The sequence below is a fragment of the Gorilla gorilla genome, chromosome 10, assembly GCF_029281585.2.
Source record: "Gorilla gorilla gorilla isolate KB3781 chromosome 10, NHGRI_mGorGor1-v2.1_pri, whole genome shotgun sequence".
In the NCBI taxonomy this organism is placed as follows: domain Eukaryota; kingdom Metazoa; phylum Chordata; class Mammalia; order Primates; family Hominidae; genus Gorilla; species Gorilla gorilla.
In genome coordinates, this window is record NC_073234.2 from 88,345,547 (window position 1) to 88,362,923 (window position 17,377).

Here is a 17,377-nt window from a genome sequence, read left to right on the forward strand (position 1 = left end):
GAATGTGTCTGTACTACACAGCACTCAGTACCATGTTATAAGCAACATGGTGATAATAGGTGTAGAGGGAAAGTATGGACTTTTAGTTCAGACACACATGAGTTAACTTGAAAACTATTTCTGTCTTTCAAGCTCTCTGACTCTGAGCTAGCATCTTAACCTTGCTGAGCCTGTTTCTGTTTGTAAAATGGGGATCGTAATACCATTGCAAATGATTCCTGTGAGAAATAAATGGTAAAAGTAACATGCACTGTGCTTAGAACAGTAATTGTTCTACAAAAGAAAATCAAGTTAGTCCTCTTTTTCCACCATGAGCAGCATATTGCCATAAACTAGTATGAATTTGCGTGTCAGGAAAGCACTTAATTTATGGGTTAAAACAGATATTTTCATTTATCTACCTACTTCTTTATCTCTTTCTCACTGTATCATCTATATATTTTTGTAAGAATTAATGTTTCCTTTGTATTATATTTTAATTGAAATGCTATTATGTAAACCAATACAAATGCTCCTATTGTCAAGTGGGTTTCCTAGAAACAGATTTGGATCTCAGTGTGGGGTGCAGTCTGAAAATCACTGGGCTAAATAAGCTTTTTGGGTCATGTGTCCACCCCAGTGCAACAAAGTTTTACAAGCTAGTTTCTTAGATTTCATCTGCTTGTAGGCACAGCTGACATCACATTTGCAATAACGACTCAAATTGTATTGGCTCAGGTGTCCAACTTTTTAATGACCAATTATGGCAACCTTTCCAAATGAATCTTCAGGTATAAATTACATTTGATAATGATGTGAATAATCTATTTTTGAAAGAAGAAATCAATTCAGTTTTATTTCAAATAATATACTAACATTTCCTAGCTACTTTATACATTTCATCTGTTTAAGCAGAAGCATTTAGGGCTTCAAGGGGAGAGGAAGATAATGTCTAGAAAAAGATGTCACCGCTTTGGCAAAACCTGAGTTTTTAAGGCTCATGAAGTGAATATAAAAATGTGGAAACACTCAGGTTATGTTTAGTGCCTCATTTCTGTAGTTGTGTCCTCGGGAGACTACAAACCTTCCAGAGAAATGTTGTATTTGTCATGGCTCTGTGTCTCCTATGGCATGGAAGTAATATGGGATCAACTTCTGTGGGTGCGTCTACATAGGTGCCTCTGGGCAAACTCACACAGTGTCTTAAACTCCTTATCATGGTGCAGTGAAGACAGTCCAAACCCCTGTGTTGTCTTGATGTTTAGGAAGTATAAGAAGTCTAGTTAGGCTGTACATGGTGGCTCATGCCTGTAATCCTAGCACTTTGGGAGGCCAAGGCAGGCGGATCACCTGAGGTTAGGAGTTCACGACCAGCCTGGCCAACATGGCAAAATTCCATCTCTACTAAAAATACAAAAAAATTACCTGGGGGTGGTCGTGGGCACCTGTAATCCCAGCTACTCAGGAGGCTGAGGTAGGAGATCACTAGAACCCTGGGGGAGGTTGCAGTGAGACATGATCATGCCATTGCGTCCAGCCTGGGTGACAGAGTAAGACTCTATCTCAAAAAAAAAAAAACAAAAAAACAAAAAAACAAAAAAAAAGAAGTCCAATCAATAAGAAATTTTGACTTTATGCTAGCAGGTCATAGAGTGAGGGTAGCTCCAACTACACAGAATGGAAAGATCCATGGTTATGGAAACAAGTGGCAGCATATATACAGAACATCAGGTGAACCAAGTTATATACCAGACAATAAAGTACAGACAGTCAGTGCAGTTCATGGGCCAAGGGAAAGAAAGTTCCTTGCCAGGAGGCCATCGATGAATTCCATATCTCTCCCCTGATTTTGAAATGCACGAAATCCTAAAGGGAAAGATGTTAGCAAGGGGTGAATGTACATGGTTGAAAAGTCTTGCAATACTGTTTTCCTTCACAGTTCCTGAACTTTGGAGGGGAGAGGGACTTGAATTTTTCTGGAAAACCCTTTGACTATACTGAGTATCTTTGAATAGGATAGAGTAACTTACATGGTGAAAGCAACCAAAGAGCGAAGTTGTGTTTTATTTTAGGAAGTAGAAATAGTTACATTTATTACAAATATCTCAGACGAAGTATAAGTTTTGGTCACATTGTACTCATGAAGACACTTTCTCAGCCTATTGCTTTGCTCATACCGTGGTCTTCCACTAGACATTGCCACCACACAGCAGGAAATCAGTCTCCTACCAGTCACCAATATAGAGCCAACAGTCACTGCAGTCATGCACTGATATGGTTTGGGTCTGTGTCCCACCCAAATCTCATGTTGAATTGTATCCCTAATTTTGGGGGAGGGATGTGGTGGGAGGTGATTGGATCATGGGGGCGGATATCCTTCTTGCTGTTCTCATGATAATGAGTGAGTTCTCACGAGATATGCTTGTTTTAAAGTGTGTAGCACTTCCCTCTTCAACCTCTTCCTCCTGCTCCTGTCATGTAAGATATGTTGGCTTCCCCTTCACCTTCTGCCATGATTGTAAGTTTTCTGAGGCCTCCTCTGCCATGCCTCCTGTAGAGTCTGCAGAGCTATGAGTCAATTAAACCTCTTTCCTTTATAAGTTACCCAACCTCAGGTAGTTCTTTATAGTAGTGTGAGAATGAACTAATACCTTCATTAAGTGAGAATCAACACTAGTATAAAGCTGTTGATCTTTGGAACTGTGGGGAGAGGAAGAATACCTATCCCTCCTTTAGTTTACTTTCAGAAAAAGGGATCTTATAGCAATGTTGTGTTGTTACTGTGCAAAATTTACAGAATGTATTGAAATATTGGGGCTCACACCTGTAATCCCAGCACTTTGGGAGGCCGAAGCGGGTGGATCATCTGATATCAGGAGTTCAAGACCAGGCTGGCCAACATGGCAAAACACTGTCTCTACTAAAAACACAAAAATTAGCTGGGCTTGAGAGCAGGCACCTGTGATCCCAGCTACTTGGGAGGCTGAGGCAGGAGAATCACTTGAACTTGGAAGGCAGAGGTTGCAGTGAGCCAAGATAGTGGCATTGCACTCCAGCCTGGGCAACAAGAGTGAAACTCTGTCTCAAAAAAAAAAATTGTTCTTTTAAATTTTCTTAACCACAGCCCTCTCATTCTTTCCCCAGGACCAGGAATGAATCCATGCATACACAAGGCTGACCTTAAGATGGCTTTAAGTGATGGCCACCACATTCAAAATTATTATTGGTATTTAATAAGTAAAATTTTCTTGTTGAATAAACTTTAGCATTCCTGCCTCTGTCTCCCAGCATGAGTTTCCCCTAGGAGGTCCTTTAGACTTCTAAACCATCTTACAATTTGCTACACTTGGAATCTAGTTTCATTTAAATAAGGACCAAAGGTACATCTCCATTGCTGTTGGTGTTTGCAGTTATGTGATGAAAAAGTTATAATGTATGAAGAAAAGTCCTAGATGTGTAATAAGAAAACCCACATATTTCCCATGGTCTTCCATATATGAACAGTATGACATTTGATAAGTCATCTATCTCTCTGAGCTTCAATGTTTTCATATAAAATGAAGCAATTATAATGCTCTGTATTCCTTACAGGTTTGATGAGAATAACATGATAAAAATTATATGAACACACTTTGCAAAGTGATATACACGTGAATTTTTTTCTTTTTAATTACTGACCTTAGTTCACAGCATTCCTCATATGTGGTCAGCAGTTATCTACCAATGCAAGTAGTTGTTCTTCCAAAGGATTGAAGGAATCTACCACATTTGATTGGGTCCAAAAAAATGTGTATACCTTTAGTGTATAGTTGTCTATAATTGCTGTTTCACTTCGTAGTCTACCATTCACTTTCATAACACAGGTGATGTTTTAATTCTGCTTTCTAAATTTTGATATTTCCACTTGTACATATTTCCATAGTTAACTAGGAAAAAAGAAAATATCTTTGTTGTAGCTTAAAACAGATAATTATTCTAAATATGTTTTCACAGCAATTTGAACATTCATGAGCAATAAGACTGCTGAAATCCAGCTATGCATTATGATAGCTTTTTAGAAGTAGTATTACTAGGCAGTATTGTAGTGACTCTTAGTTCTGCTTGGAATACTACATTTGCATGGGGCTTTTCTATTGAAATGGAAGGTGTGCACATTACAATTTTTCCTACATTAAAGAGCAGAACATTCCGCCTCATTTTCATCTCCTTCAAATACCGTCTATGTACTGAGACCCCACTGACTTAAAAAATATAATAATCCATAGGGTACTACATCACATGAACTCCATCAAAATAGGCCTAAATTTGAAAGACATTGCTCAAATTTTTCTCTGTTACTGTTTCTCTCCTGTCATGTTTATTAGTACAGAAAGGATTTTCGCATAAATCATGAAATGTTCAACCCTTTCCACAAAAAGGGCAATCTCCCATATTATATCTGTAATCTTGTCAGTCTTATCAACTTCACAGTGGGTTATCTAATTGCTAAACAGGATCAATCTACACCTACCACATGTTGACAACATAGTTGTAAATACACAGGCTCATTTTGCTTACATTCAAAATGTCAAAGTTGTCACTAACAGAGGTGTGGTTGATTGCAGAAAGGGCCACAGTCATTTCTTCCTATATATGCCTTTTTGCTGACTTTGTTGCTTCTCTCACCAGGAGATGGAGTCTCTTTCCCCTCTTCCTATATCTGGACTGGTCTTGGGACTTGGTTTGGCCAATAAAATGCAGCAGATGTTACATGCCATTTCCAAGCTTAGCCCTCAAGAGCCTTGAACATTTCTGTTCACTATCTTGGAACACTACCCAATGCAATGTGAATAAGCTGCGTTGGCATGCTAGAGAGTAAGAGGCTATGTGAAGTAGAGCTGTATTGCCTTAGCCTAGACCTTGCTAGACCAGCCAATTCCAAGTTGACCCATGAGCTGACTGCAGATGCATGAGTGAGCCAAGCTAAGATTAGTAGAGCTGTCAAATTAACCTGCCGATTCATGAGCCATATAAATAGTTATTACAAGCCACTGAAATTTGAGGTGTTGTATTATATAGCAATAGACAACTAATATAGAAGGACTAGTACTTTATGAAAATATATTTTGATTGTTCAGACACCATGACTGAAATTTAATTTTCTACAATAAATGTATTAAGAAAACTGTTATTAACCTTAATAAAGGTATTAAGAAAACCAAGTATCAAGGTATTTGACAAATTTCAAGTATGAAGAAATAATAAAAATGGTAATTTACATATTCATTTGAAACTAGTCAAAATCAAAACAGCAATTGAACTAATTTATTTCTGTTTATGAAATAATCATAAGAACATAAGAGGAAGAAGAACACTATGAAAAAGTTAACTAAAAAAATACCTAAAAATTTGACTTTTTAAAGAAAGCTTACTGTTCTCTGCACAGTAAACTGTTAGGAAACAAGGATACTTTGTACAGGACTTTTCTACCTATACTGTAAAATGTCCACTTGGAACTTTGAGCTTCTTCATTCTGATTAGAATATAAAGGGTCACATCTTACTTCTAACACATGGAACTGCTTTCCACAGTCTAATGTTTATGACATCTTGGTAGGTGACTCAGATGTCCAATGGAAAATTACCCATGATCTATTTAATAAGCATTTCCTCCCACAGTTTGCTGAACACAAAGCTTTGGTTCACAAACCTAGGAGTTTATAAAAGGGCCTGTGAATGAGAATAATTATTAGAGAAAACTGTCTCATTCTCCATGGAATCTGCACTTACACCTGTCACTCATCCTCATGTGACCATATGTGCACAGATGATGATGTGGTTGATTATAATAGTGTTAGTTGATTGTGATAATAATGTGATACATTCTTACAAGAGAAAGAATGAAAATGGCTGCAAGTGTACACTAATGTAGCCACAGCCATCATGGTTCTCAAATCATGGTGATTTGAGGGAAACAAATGTTACTAACAATGTCTTACATTGTCTTGGAACTTTCTTAACATAGTTCATATCCTGTATAAAGCTAGCTATCTGATAAGCTGATGAAGAGCAATTACATTTACTTACATTCTCATGTGTAAGACCAGAAATTCACTTAAAAAAACCATTATTACCTGAGAGCTACTCCTTAAGAACTTGCACATAATGGCTCATTTGCAATAGCTTCAGGAGAAGGGGGGCTTCTTGAAACATCTTTTTCCATGGATTATTATGGCTCATTGTGGTCTTTTATTTTTTGTCCATTGATGGATATCATGAAAGATTGAATTAAGGGACTGACAGAAAAGAACTTCTAAAAATAGCTTTCACCCCTAAAAAGACATCCTGATGTGAAAACAAGATAGGGAGTTTCCAGAATAAAATGTTCTCAATTTGAGCTATATCTTGATGAAGCAAAATCAACTAACAATACCTAATATGAGGCTGCATCAAAGACTAATGACAATCTCAATACATTCTCATTTAAATTGGGAAAAAATATGACAGGTTCTTAACAGAGCGTGATTTTTTTCCTCACAGGACATACTTGGAAATATCTAGAGACATTTTTGACTGTCATAGGTTGGGGGTGTTACTGGAATCTATTGGGTAAAAGCCTTAAAATGCACTAAGCACCTTAAAATGCACAGAACAGCTCCCCTACAATAAGGTTTAGTCTAAAATGTCAATAGTACTAATAATGAGAAATCTCAACTCAGAGTGTACATTCTTGTTCAGTGCAAATTCTATGCCTTGATTTTAGCATTTGATAAGCGTTCACGTTTTAAAGAGAGAATATTGTGAAGATTTTCTCCCACTCTGTGGGTTGTCTGTTAACTCTGTTAATTATTTCTTTTGTTGTGTAGAAGCTTTTTAGTTTAATTAAGTCTCATGTATTTATCTTTGTTTTTGCTGCATTTGCTTTTGGGTTCTTGGTCATGAAGTATTTGCCTAAGCCAATGTCTGCAAAGGTTTTTCCAAAGATATCGTTTAGAATTTTTATCATTTCATGTCTTAGAGTTAGGTCTTTGATCTATCTTGAGTTGATTTTTGTATAAGGTTAGGGATGGGGATCCAGTTTCATTCTTCTACAGGTGGCTTGCCATTAGCCTAGCACTATTTGTTGAATAGGGTGTCTTTTTCCCTACTTTATGTTTTTTTCACTTTGTTAAAGATCAGTTGGCTTGAAGTATTTGGCTTTATTTTGGAGTTCTGTTCCATTGGTCTATGTGCCTATTTTTATACCAGTACCATGCTGTTTTGATAACTATGGCCTTATAGTATAGTTTGATGTTGGGTAATGTGAAGTCTCCAGTTTTTTTTTTTCTTAGTTCTGCTTTGGCTATGTGAGTTCTTTTTTTGGTTCCATATGAATTTTAGGATTGTTTTTCCTAGTTCTGTGAAGAATGATGCTGGTATTTTGATGGGAATTGCATTGATTTGTAGATCACTTTTGGTAATTTGGTCATTTTCATAATACTTATTCTACCCATCTATGAGCATGGGATCTGTTTCCATTTGTCTGTGTTGTCTATGATTTCATTCAGCAGTGTTTTGTAGTTTTCCTTGTAGACATCTCATTTCCTTGGCTAAGTGTGTTCCTAAGTTTATTTATTTTATTTTTTTTTTTCAGCTTTGTAAAAGGGATTGAATTCTTGATTTGTTTCTCAGTTTGGTCATTGTTTGTGTGTGGCAGAACTATTGATTTCTGTACATTAATTTTGTATCCTGAAACTTTGCTGAATTCAAATATCAGTTCTAGGAGCTTTTTGATTGAGTAATTAGGGTTTTCTAGGCATATGATCATATCATCAGTAACCAGTGACAGTTTGACATCCTCTTTACCAATTTGCATCCCCTTGATTTCTTTATTTTGTTTAATTGCTCTGGCTAGGACTTCCAGTACCATGTTGAATCAAAGTGGTGAAAGTGGGCATCCTTGCCTTGTTTCAGTTCTCAGGGAAATGCTTTCAACTTTTCCCCATTGAGTATAATGTTGGCTATGGTTTTAAACAACTCAAACAAATCAGCAAGAAAAAAGCAAACAATTCCATCAAAAAGTGGGCTAAGAACATGAATAGAAAATTCTCAAAAGAAGATACACAAATGCCCACCAAATATATGAGAAAATGCTCAACATCACTAATTATCAAGGAAATGCAAATAAAACTGCAATGTGATACCACCTCACTCTTGCAAGAATGACCATAATAAAAAAAAATCAGAAAATAATAGATGTTGGTGAAGATGTGGTGAAAGGGAACCCTTTTATACTGTTGGTGGGAATGTTAGCTAGTACAATCACTATGGAAAACTGTGGAGATTCCTTAAAGAACTAAAAATAGATCTACCATTTGATGAAGAAATCCCACTACTAGGAAATCCCACTACCCAAAGGAAAAAATTCATTATTCAAAAAAGTATATATATAGATATATATATATATTCAAAAAAGTATATATACACATGCATATATACCTATATAAATACATATGTATATATCTACATATACATATATATATACTTATATACATGTGTGTGTGTGTGTGTGTATGTATACATACCCCATGGAATACTACTCAGCCATAAAAAGAAATTAAATAAAAACATTCACAGCAACTTGGATGAGATTGGAGATTGTTATTCTAAGTGAAGTAACTCAGGAATGGAAACCAAATATCATATGTTCTCATTCATAGTTGGGAGCTAAGCTATGAGGATGTAAAGGCATAAGAATGATACAATGGACTTTGGGGACTCAGGGGAAAGAGTGGGAGAGGGTGAGGGATAAAAGACCATAATTTGGGTATAGTGTACACTGCTTGGTTGATGGGTGCACCAGAATCTCAGAAATAACCACTAAATAACTTATTCTTGTAACAAAATACTACTGGTTCCCCAAAAACCTATTGAAATAAAACACAAATTTAAATAAATAAAATTATAAAAATATAAATTAAAAAATATAAAATAGAGGTAATATTATTGTATTAGTCCATTTACATGCTGCTGATAAAGATATAAGCAAGACTGGGAAGAAAAAGAGGTTTCATGGACTTACAGTTACACATGGCTAGGTATGCCTCACAATCATGACAGAAGGCAAGGAGGAACAAGTCACACCTTACATGGATGGCAGCAGGCAAAAAGAGAAAGCTTGTGCAGGGAAACTCCTATTTTTAAAACCATTCAATCTCCTGAGACTTATTCACTATCATGAGAACTGCACGGGAAAGCCCCACCCCCATGATTCAAATACCTCCCACCAGGTTCCTCCCATGACACATGGGAATTGTGGGAGTTACAACTCAAGATGAGATTTCGGTGGGGACACAGCCAAAGCATATCAATTATATAGCGTTTAAGAATAAGTAGGCTCAGGAATCAACTTTCTGTTATCAAATTCTGTTTCTACTAATTGTAAAATATATGACTTTGGACAACTTTTTTTTTTTTGTCTTCTTTATCTCTTAGTTTTCTAATCGTCAACATCTGCATAATATTAATGACCACCTCATAGAAGTTATTAAGATAACAAAATAATTTTAAGTTAAATGCATAAATGTACCAGCACATATAGGCACTTGTTAAATAATAGTTGTTATTATTGTATCAGAATAATAAAAGTTAGTGAAAAGTATAGATAATTCTCTAGTGAATGTATTATATTTGAACTTGCTTCTATATGAAGGTTCAACATGAAAATAATAACTTACCATTATAACAAACAACTGTCCATTTATTTTAAATATCCAATGGTAAATACCACTTGAGTTCATTTTTTTCTAAATAGACTTTCCTTTTTAGAGCAGTTTTAGGTTCATAGCAAAAACCAAGCAGAAGATACAGAGATTAAGCGTATATTCTGCTCCCACAATACATGACCTCCCCCAGTATCAACATCCTCCACTAGAGTGGTACATTTGTTACAATTCATGAACCTACATTGTTACATCATTATCACCCAAAGTCCATAGTTTACAGGAGGATATACTCTTGGTTTCATACATTCTCTGGGTTTGGATAAATGTATAACGACATGTATCCATCATTATATTATCATACAGAATAGTTTCACTTCCCTAAAAATACTCTGTGCTTCATCTGTTAATTTTTTCCTCCCCTCCACTAACTCCTGGCAACCACTAACATTTTTACTATCTCCATAGTTTTGCCTCTTGCGGAATGCCATATTGTTAGAATCATATAGTATATTGCCTTTCTTTCACTTAGTAACATGTGTTTATATTGCCTCCATTTTTATGGCTTGATAGGTCATTTCTTTTTAGTGTTGAATAATATGCTATTATCTGGATATACTAGTTTATCCATTCAGCTATCAATGGACATCTTAGTTGCTTCAAATTTTTGGCAAGTATGAATAAAGCTGCTATAAGCATCCATGTGAAGGATTTTTTGTGTGGACCTAAGTTTTCAACATCTTTGGGTAAACACCAAGGGGCCCAATTGCTGGGTTATATGGTAAGAGTAAGCACTGCTCTAATTGCATTTCATAAATGTTGATGAATTGTGTTTTTATTTTCATTTAGTTTAAAATATATTTTTAAAATTGTTTTTAAGAGTTCTTTGACTCATATATTTTTTAAAAACATGGTTGATATCTCCAATTATGTTTAATATTTTCCAGATATTCTGTTATTAATTTCTAATTTAACGCTATTGCTGTCTGAGAGCAGATATTGTATGATTTCTATTCTTTGAAATTTGTTAAGGTACATATGTTTTATTGCCCATAATGTAGTCTATCTTGTGAATGTTCCGTGTGAGCTTGAAAATAATGTGTATTCTGCCTTTGTTGGATGAAGTAGTTTATATACTTTGTTGGATGGAGTAGTTTATATACATCCATTATATCCAGTTAATTGATGTGTTGTTGAGTTCGATTTTGTCCTTACCAATTTTCTGTCTACTAGATTTGTTCATTTCTGACAGAAGGATAATGAAGTCTCTAACTGTAATAGTGGCTTTATCACTTTCTTCTTGCAATTCTTCCAGTTTTTGCCTCACATATTTTGACGTTCTATTAGTAGGTACATGCACGTTGAGAATTGTTATGTCTTTTTGGAGGTTTAACCCTTTTATCATCATGTGATACCCCTCTGCATTCTTAATAATTTTTGTTGATCTGATGTCTAACTCTGAAAATAAATACCTATTCCCACTTTCTTTTGATTAGTCTTTACATGGTATATCTTTCTTCATTTATTTACTTTTTTTCTACATATGTCTTTATATTTAAATAGCTTTCTTGTAGACTACATAGAGTTAGGTCTTGCTTTTAGATAGAATCTGACAATGTTTGTCTTTTAATTTGTATATAGACCATTGATATTTACAGTGATTATTGATATAGTTGGATTAGTATCTACCATATTTGTTTTGGTTTTCTATTTATTGCCCTTGTCTTCATTCCCATTTTTTTCTTTCACACTTTTTTGCTTTTTGTGGATGTAATTGGGGATTTTATGAGATTCTACTCTCTCTCCTTTCTTAGTATGTTCATTGTATTTATATATTTTATGTATTACATGTATATGTGTGTGTGTATGTAATATTTATTATGCAGAACATGAGAGGTCACTCCAATTTGGGGGTAGTGGTTTGCCCTGTAACCTCACTTATCTTGCAGATATAAAAACAGTTGTTAATTTTTCAGTTTGTTCAGCTTTTTACTTATTCTTAGGATGAACTGTCAACTTCATGCTGAACCAGAACTGGAAATCCAAGTTCGGTTTTTAAAATAGTGAAAGTAAAATAACAAATGAAGAGTGGTATAATCACACCCCCCACATAAACCCACACCCACATACACATGTGCACACATATGCACACACACACAAAGTTGTTAAACGTATCCTGTTTGGAGCTAAGAGTATAATAATGAAATATGCAATAACGGGTATATTGGCTTGCTTCAACAAAAATATATTGAGTATCTTCTACTTATAATGCTGGATGCTTTATGGAATAAAGGGAGAATAACTCAGAAACTATCCTCTTGCCATTGCTTGGAAGAGCTCTTGCAAAGGCAGGCTAACTCTCAGCAACTGCGTTGGTGGAACAGAGAGGAATCTGAGCAATCCCAGGGTTGGGAACCTTGATAAGCTGAATGGATGGCCTCTGTAGAAAAATAGGCACCAGAACTGACAGTTGCTTTAATAAAATATGTGCCATATGTGGTATTGGCTTTGAATTCTGGCAGTGGGTGACAAACAATTACAAGGGTCTGGAAGATATGGTGATCCACACATGACAAAGAATTTGATAAAACTATTTCCTATAAAAATGTAGAAGACCTGTGATGTAGCTAGCAAACTTATAACTTTAAGTGAAATAGTTGTGAAACAAGTTTTACTATCTAGATTGTCTTGGTTGCAATTCACTGCATTTCAAAGAATCTCAATAAATACCTGTTGAATGAATGAATAGATGTCTACCATTACTCTCTAGTTCAAATTTCTAATCTTCTTAATTCGAATTTTTATAACAACCTCCTATCTAGTCTTCTTAATATTAACTTTACTTCCACTGCACAATTCCTTTTTGAATCTCTGGAAAAATAATCTACCATAAAAGGCAATTATTGCCTTGCATCTAATACTTTTGGATATATTATATATCGTCATTTTTTCAGTTGAATAATTAGGCCTCTGATTACCTTTTCCACTTTCTACTGTTTTCCCATCTATAATTCACCCTTCAGATAGTTCAAACTATTTGCATTTTTACAACTCCTCATCTATAAATGAGAGCTTTCCATTTTTTAAAATTTGATTTGCAAATAACACAAGGTGAAAGGTGTGGATTGTTGTTATGTTAGGTCAACTCCCCAAGTTCCCTTTATTCACCAACCTACATGGCTTAGGAAAATTCTACTGAGAATGTTTCCTGATGGAAATACACATATTGAGTCCCAGACACCACTGGAATTTCCTTGCTGATCTACAGCCACCAGATAAGCTCTCAAAAGTTAACCAGTCTCAGTTTAAACACTAGCTCTCCTCAGTTTTGCCTGAAACATAGTAGCAGCTTAATAAATACTTATAGACTTAAAAAATGATGACAATTTCTGAATATGAAGATCAAAAGAGGAAACTATTACATCAGTCAGATGTCACAGAAAAAGTATTATTTGAAATGGCTCAAACCTTAATGTACATATGCCATACCTAAGATCTTATTAACATGAATATTTTGATTCAATCGATCTGGAGTGGGCATGAGATAAGTTTCCAATCAGCCTTCAGGTGATGCCAAAGCCCTTAGTCCATGGACCACATTTGGCTTAACAAAGCCTTAACAACTGAATTTCCCAATATAAGAACAGTATTAACCAAGCCACAGGAATAGAAGGTTATTGGTTACTTTTAGCCAATTACAGTAAATTATTTCAATTGGTTACAATTGGTTACAACTGGTTGCAGTAAATTATTTCAATTTAGTGGCAACAGGATTTCTAGAGGAGTAATTTATGTTGCAATGTTGTAAAGGTAGATTAAGACCATTTCTGTGGTTTAGATATGGTTTGCCCTCAACAAAACTCGTGTTAAAATTTGATCCCCATTGTGGCAGTATTGGGGGGTAAGGCCTAGTATGACATGTTTAGGTCACAGGTCTGGATCTCTTATGAATAGATTAAAGCCCTTCCTCAGGCATGAGTGAGTTCCCACTCTTGTGGAAATGGATTTGTTGCTGTAAGAGCAAGAGAGTTGTTAAAAAGAGTCTGGCTTCTTTGGTTTCTCTTTCTTTCTACCTCTTTTACCACGTGATCTTTTTGCACACACCACCCCAGACTTCTACATTTGCCAAGAACGGAAGCGGCATGAAGCCCTCATCAGTTGCAGCTGCCCAATCTTTGACTTTCCAGCCACCAGAATCATGAATCAAATAAACCTCTTTTATTTATAAATTACCCAGTCTTAGATATTCTGTTATAGCAACACAAAATAGACCAAGAGAGCTATATTATAGAAGATCTTGAAAGTGACAGTGAGAAATGCATACCTAGTAGAACTCACAGTAACTTTTAAGTTTTGTTTTTTTCTTAAACAATGCGATTGGAGCTATCATGTGTGCACGTGTGTGTGCATGTGTGTGTGTGTGAGAGAGAGAGAGGAACAGAGAGAAGAGAGAGGGAGAGAGAGAGAGAAGAGAGAATTCATTTTGGTTTTCTGAACTGTGGAAAAAATTCAAGTGAAAAGCATTTTAGCAAAATATCAAGAGGTAGTCAGACATAACCGTGCCTGAGGGATGAGTTGCTGAAATTCATTATTGATGTTTAGTATCACAAGAGTATCTTCAAATCACTGCAATGCCATATGTGAAGCCAATGCAATACTTCTCCTCACGCCTATCTCTCACAAATTTGAATTCAATTAATTACCAGTTTGGCTTAAGTTTGGTTTAGAAAAATATTTTATGCTGTTTTTGTACCTTTTTGGTTGAGACATATTTAGATTTTTTTTCTTTCTTAACCTAGTTGGCTGAATTATGAAAGAAACCCCAAACATATTAAAAAAAGCCCAGCACAAAACCTCATTCAGTTAGTGGCTCAATAAACAGTTTTATATTTGCTTTGGTTAGGGTTAAAGAGCTCAACAAATATAACTTTTGGATTTGCTTTTTGGTTAGACACTTGAATGAAAATGCTGGTTGGAACATCCAGAATGTATTTAAAAGTATCCAAGTACACAGTGCTAAAGTCTAAAATCTCTAGACTGAGACTAGTTAACTTTGGGAGTTTATCTAGTGGCTATAGTTCAGCGGGGGAAATCTCAGTGGTGTCTGTGATTCAGTATTATGCCCATCAAGAGACATTCTTAGTAGAATTTGCCTAAGCCATGTAGGTTGGTGAATGAAGGTTGGCATCCTGTAACAAAAATCTACTCCCTCCACACTGTGTGGTTTAGTTGCAAAATAAATCAAATCATTTTTTTATTTTTATTTTATTTTTTTTTTATTATACTTAAGTTTTAGGGTACGTGTGCACAATGTGCAGGTTAGTTACATATGTATACATGTGCCATGTTGGTGTGCTGCACCCATTAACTCATCATTTAACATTAGGTATATCTCCTAATGCTATCCCTCCCCCCTTCCCCCACCCCACAACAGGCCCCGGCGTGTGATGTTCCCCTTCCTGTGTCCACGTGTTCTCATTGTTCAATTCCCACCTATGAGTGAGAACATGCGGTGTTTGGTTTTTTGTCCTTGTGATAGTTTCAGCTGAAGCTAAACTCATCTATTTAATGATTCTCTGAAAATTTCTTCAATGGGAAAACAGAATGTGGAAATCACCTTAGCAAGGTTGTTTGCTATGTTACAGGAAGAAAAAGATTAACAATCTTCATTTTATTGGTTTTATCTGATTCTGAAAGCAGAATCAGGATGTATATAATTGACAAATGCATCAAAACTAGGATGGAATTGGCACAGATAGATTACATTCCTTTACTTAGTTTCTATAGTATAAGCATATCGAACATACAATGTCATCTTAAAGATTTTTGAATACTGCATGCAATCAGCATAACATGATGTTCATAAAATACCCACTTATTAGATGTTGTGAAATTGCATGAAAACAAATTACCTATCAAATATGCTTTTCTTGGTATTAAGCCCCAAGTAATTTTTCCTAACACTTTCTAGGTTCCTAGAAAAAGTCAGTGTGGGAGGGGAAAGAGTGCAGATTTTAGAAGACAGGCTGCCTCAGTTCAAAGTCCAGTTTTTCATTCATTTTGTGTATGATCTTGAAAAAATTATTTAAATTCTCTGTACCCTGATTTATTTATCTTTAGAAGAGAAATAATAAAAACATTTTGCAAAGGTTGGCATGGGGGTGGGAAATAAAGTGCATGTGGTACCTATCACAGTTTCTGATGCCTAACAGTTTTCAGTAGCTATTAACCGTTATTGGGATATAGTCTTCACCCCTTTAGCTTTCACTATGATGAAGTCATCAATTCATCCCGGTAGGACATTACTTAAAAAAATAAAAAGTCATTCCAACCTCCCCTTTCTTCTTGGTTTATTCAAAGACACATGGAACTGACTTTGGGTGGGAAGGTTAAATGCTAAAAAGGGCAATAAGCATTTAAGCATTTGAATCAGGGAGTGTTGTGAAAACTCAGTAGATAAAATAAATCTTGAAGATGATGAATAAAACTGTTTCCTTCTTGCTGGAGATGGGTAAAATATAGCACCTCATATTTTAAATGCTTTTCAGTGGGTAAAACAAAACCAGAAGCAGTAAATATACTACTTAAATTCTACTTCCAAGGTCAGAATAATGATTTTTTTTTTAAAGTTTCTGCCACTGAGAAATTTATTTCGGGGGAAAAAATAAGAGTATGGTTCAGAGACCCTTATAAACCTTTTTAAAGATACCAGGATCATCATCTCCCACATATCCTAAATTTTAAGAACATAAAGAAAAATCACTCCTAAGTAAATGCTTGATGCCTCTTCTAGCTAAGCTACTAGTTTTAGATAAAATTTAAAGTAGAATAGTCATATCTAACATTGCTATAGGATTCCCCCCATAATCAATAAGCACATGACATTTATGTTTATTTTACATTATCAGAGCATTTTGTATTATTTAAATAATTACAGATTTGTATTTTTTATGTTTTTGCCTTTATGCCATTTTATTTCAGGCTAAGATTTATTCAAGGCTGAATTTTTGGTCAGGAACACAACATGCAATTATAACACTACTATTTTATGACTTGTTTTCTAGGAACACATTGTGACAAGAAACATGAAATGGGATTTCCTGAAACACAACAACATAAAGGCAAGCAAACAAATGAAAAGTTTATAAGAAACAAATGCTATGCAGCTTCTATAGAAAATGACAATTTCATATGCAAGGTTATTAAGAGATACACATGCAAATTTGGGCTAGTTTTTGATGCTGTGCCTTTATTTATACTTAGAATTTGATATAATTTTTGGTTCAATTTGTTACAATACTGTTGTTAAACCCGAATACTAATTTCTCCACATAAGCAAACTCTAAACATTCAATATTAACGTCATGCAACTGAAGTACCTTTATTTTAAATTGTTGACCATACTCTTTCTGATATACAAGTTAGAAGTAAAAAATAAACAAATAAAACAAAACCAAAAAGGAAACCTGGAAATCTTTAACTTGACAATTGTTGAAACACATGAGAATTTGGAAATATATAACAAAAATAAAGTTCGATTTATTTTTTGTCTGCTAGAGTAATTTCACATTGAACAGAATCAAGATATATTTAGAAAACATCACTCTACTTAACGATCATTTAACTGAAAAAATGCCTGATTTACAGACTGTAATGATGAAATTAACTTGGAAAACATTTCGGTCATGTGAACCTGAAGAGAATTAGTCGTCATTTTTT

The 17,377-nt window shown here is 35.0% G+C and overlaps 1 long non-coding RNA gene across 2 annotated transcripts in view; it reads left to right on the forward strand.

Annotated features, from left to right (window-relative positions):
• LOC109029098 (uncharacterized) overlaps positions 1-17,115 on the forward strand; it is a 123,595-nt gene extending 106,480 nt beyond the window's left edge. For both annotated transcript variants that reach the window (XR_002008109.2, XR_010129254.1), the window contains one exon: positions 16,723-17,115. This is a non-coding gene — a long non-coding RNA (uncharacterized lncRNA). The remainder of the gene's footprint in view (positions 1-16,722) is intronic.
• The last annotated feature ends 262 nt before the right edge of the window (positions 17,116-17,377 follow it).